This window comes from Humulus lupulus, chromosome 7 (assembly GCF_963169125.1).
Source record: "Humulus lupulus chromosome 7, drHumLupu1.1, whole genome shotgun sequence".
NCBI classification, from domain to species: Eukaryota; Viridiplantae; Streptophyta; class Magnoliopsida; order Rosales; family Cannabaceae; genus Humulus; species Humulus lupulus.
Window position 1 is genome coordinate 83,780,414 of NC_084799.1, and position 4,064 is coordinate 83,784,477.

The 4,064-nt window shown below is 34.4% G+C and overlaps 1 long non-coding RNA gene across 1 annotated transcript; it reads left to right on the plus strand.

Annotated features, from left to right (window-relative positions):
• Window positions 1-303: 303 nt before the first annotated feature.
• On the plus strand, window positions 304-3,858 carry LOC133789758 (uncharacterized). The gene is made up of 3 exons (XR_009873687.1): window positions 304-1,098; window positions 1,706-1,742; window positions 2,199-3,858. It is a non-coding gene; the product is annotated as an uncharacterized LOC133789758 (long non-coding RNA).
• The last annotated feature ends 206 nt before the right edge of the window (window positions 3,859-4,064 follow it).

Below are 4,064 nucleotides of genomic sequence, written 5' to 3' on the forward strand. Positions count from 1 at the left end.
ATCGAAAGAATAAGGTCTTAAGAAATAAAGAAATACCTTTGGTCAAAGTATTGTGGAGAAGCCAGACAATAGAAGAGGCTACGTGGGAGCGAGAGGACGAGATGAAAGCTAAATATCCCGTTTTATTCTAGATTTTCGAGGACGAAAATTTATAAGGAGGGTAGATTGTAACTCCCATTTCTTTCTACAAATACATTACAACAATTATGAAAAATAAGAGAAGATATTTTTTTTATTCATACTTTTGAGTGCATTACAATGCAAACCGAATGTTAGAGCTATTAAGTAAAGTGGAAGAATAACTAATGAATATGCAACTATAACATTCATGGGCATTTCATTAGTATAATACCCATAGAATGATGCTAAATACAAGCAAACAATCACTAAAGTTATGAAAAATAAAGAGAAATTCATGTTTTGATGATGAATTTTATCTAGAAGGTTAAGAGATGAAGAAGTTGTGCAAATAAATGGTTGAAGGAACAAGTATTTATAGGACAAAAACTAGCCGTTTATGACCGTTGGTGAATAGTGATCATGACCGTTGGGGGTATAGTTGTTTTCTATTATGAGATTTTAACAATTCTAAGTTGTTGTAGTAACCAACAGGTGGGAATAATTAATTTATGGGTGTTAGAGAAACATTTTCAGAAAAGTTTGTGAGTCAAAAATGTTAAACTAAGTAATATAAGAAGATTGGGAAATTTTCTTTTTTTTACTATTCACCGGGTACTATTCATAGTGGGTCCCACAGTGGGGTCCGCAAGGGTCCCACAGCGGGGTCCACCCCATGGGTCCCACATGTTGATGCAGTAGTGATATAGTGATGACTTAAGCAAATTACTATGCTTGATATTTTGAATATTTTATTATTTTACTATGCTTGATATTTTTAATATTTTATTATTTTACTATGCAGCATAGTAACCCAATGTTTTCCTATAAATAGAGCCTTTCAGAATTCATTTTGAATTACGAAAAATCTTTCTTTCTCTCACTCTGCCTAAAATCTTCTTAACACTCTTTTAAAGTTTTAAATCTCTAAAATCTAGGCGAAGTTCTGTTTGTAACGCTAGCCTACGAAGACCTTTTTGGGTAAGCTCCTTCCCGAGCCTTTCAGTTCAGTTATTTAACTATTTTTATATATAGATTATTTTATCATGCCGTTATAATGCCAAAATTTATATATAGATTATGCTACTATATTTAAAAATTTATATATAGATTAATTTACTATGTCGTTATAATGTCAAAATTTATATATAGATTATTTTATCCTGCCATTATAATGCTGAAATTTATATATAGATTATTTTACTATGCCGTTATAATACCAAAATTTATATATAGATTTCTTTACCATGTCGTCATATTTTACAATGCTAAAATTGAAATATGAACTATTTTTTTATGTATCCTCATAATACTAAACTTATATAGGCTATGGTCATACTTTGGACTATTATTATGGACTTTTATAACCTTATTCCCTATTATTATGAACAAGTATTATGACCTGGACTTTTTCGTATGACCATGACCACGACTTTTAGACCAAGACCTTGCCATGGACAAATATAGTATGACCATACGCCTGGACATAAAATAAGCAATAAAATAGGAAACATGGTATAATAACAATTATAAGCTAACATTTCATAATGTAGATTTTATGTAAGTTAATAGTTTGTGTTTTTATCAGGAAGCTAACAATTTCGGTTGTTTTATCAAGACGCAAGGTAAGTAGAATCCTCATCTACAATACAAGTATTTTATGTGTCTTATGTGCATTTATATGCTTTATATGTTAATCTGTCATATTGTTCTTATGCATAAGTTATTTTCAAGAGTGTTATATTATGCATAAGCACGCTTAATGTTCCCAGACAAGTTATTGAAAACGTTAAAGTAGAGGTGCTGCTTGGGAGACCTAAGTCCCAAAAATGTAAGGAGGGAGATGTACGTCCCTATATGATGAATGTTTATGCGGGAAATTCCCTATTATCATGTTTATGTTCAGGTGGGAATGTGATTCCCTATGTAATGCCGGCAGCAGCATCCTCTAGGGCCCAAAAGAAAGGAAAGTGAAAGAAAGAAAGAAAATACATAACATGTTGCACGTTTATTTTAATGCATATGAGGTAGTTATTCTGCTTACTGAGCCTTAGCTCATCAGTTAATGTTTTGTATTGTAGGTAAGAGGCCCCAAATATAAATCGTTGATGAGTATACGTGGAGCCAACATGACTGTACATATGGGGCTGACCTGAAGGGAGTGGAGTTCTGCTATGCTATTTTATAAATAAACAAGAAACTTGGTTTTATTATATTTCATTAAAAGTATTTTGTGAACTTTATCATTTACTTAAAGCTTTAAAAGTATTTTATGAACTTTGTAATTTACATAAAGCTTTTCAATTTATCAGTTGGATACATTTTCATTTCTACGTTAAGGTGTAGTAACGTCACGAAAATGATTTATAAAAGTATTAAGATTTGTATGTAAGATAAAGTTTTTATTTAGTTGTGAGTATTGTGTGGTTTGAGGTTATAAACATTATTTATGTATTGTTTAATAAAGTTTTTGTAAATTCAGAATTTCAGTATTGTCGTATTTAGGTTAAAATTTGTTTTTACACTATACATGTATGTTAAGAAAGGAGGTCGTTAAAGAGCTGGTAAATTGTTAAAAGTTGAGGAAATAAAGTTCCGGAAGGAAAGAGTTGCGTCTCTGCGTAATAACAGACGAGGATCTGTAAGGTGTTCAGAGAAAGAAGGGAGAGTTCTGACTCCTATTTCAACATGAAATTCAGAAGTTGTACTAAGGGTTAGGCCGGCGGGGCCTACAAGCTGATCCCACCTAGTAGAGGTGATGACTTTTGAGTATCTCTGGAATCAAGAATAAGACAGTGAATTGGTCATTGTAACCTAGGCAGACCCTGGGCTTCGGCAGGGTTGCGGTGTAACGAGAGGCTATCGAGAGTATGGCTATTAGACAAGATCTTGTGGGGAAAAATTGTTACTCTTGTAAGAGTGTGGTTGAAAAGTAAAGTAAAGGCGGTGGACCTTGGAAGTGTGGTCAGAGTTGCGGGTTTACAGACTGATATGTTGGATAAATTTCGAGGACGAAATTTTTATGAGGAGGGGATAGTTGTAACGACCCAAATTCGCTAATAAGGCTTAAGGGCCTTGATTAGCGTGCCAGGAGGGCATGATGGGATTTATGTATGATTTTAATTATTTAAATGCATGGTTATGATTTAAAGCATGTTATATGACTATTTGTTTATCTGAGATGCATGACTATGTAAGTTAGTGTGCATGTAGGCCCGGATCGTGTTAGAAGGGCATAATTGTAATTTTGGCCATGATTGGGCGTAACTGTATTGATATGTGTTAATTGTTGAGGCCACAGTGGTATGTGGATGTGTCTGTGCTTTGTGACTCGAGGCGATCCCAGTGAGCAGGCTAGCGGAAAGTGTTGACAGGAATTTATACCCAGCTCGGGGCGAGCCTGGGGGTATGAACAGGAATTCAGAGAAATAGATTGAGATTTATTTTGATGATGGGGGATAATTATTTGGTGATTTATCAGGTATTCGGAAGCAACGGGAAAATATTAGAGACACTTGGGGATTAGCGGGAATTGGGTGAATGACTAAAATGGCCCTACTTGAACAAAAGGATTTAGAATTTATAGGGAGGGCGTTTTGGTCATTTGGCTTTGAGATAGGTTAAGTGAGGTTTTATACACTTAGTGGGTTTTGTAGAAAAGGGTATAGGCTGAAAAGAAAGGAAGGAAAAGAAAGAAAGAAAGAGAGAAAAACGGATGGGTTTTGAAGGGATCGGTTTGGGGTTCTAGCACCTCTTCTCTTCAAATTTCTTGGGGCAAAGCTTAGTGGAGAACAAGGATAGGCTGAGCATCAAGGATCTTGGGTTAGACTTGAAGATTTGGCAAGAACACATCAATGTTTGAGGTAAGTGTTAGAGATTTTTGGTTTTAAGGGTTTTGATGGTTTGAGCTGTGTTTTGAGCTGAGTTAATGGGAATTTTAGGGATTT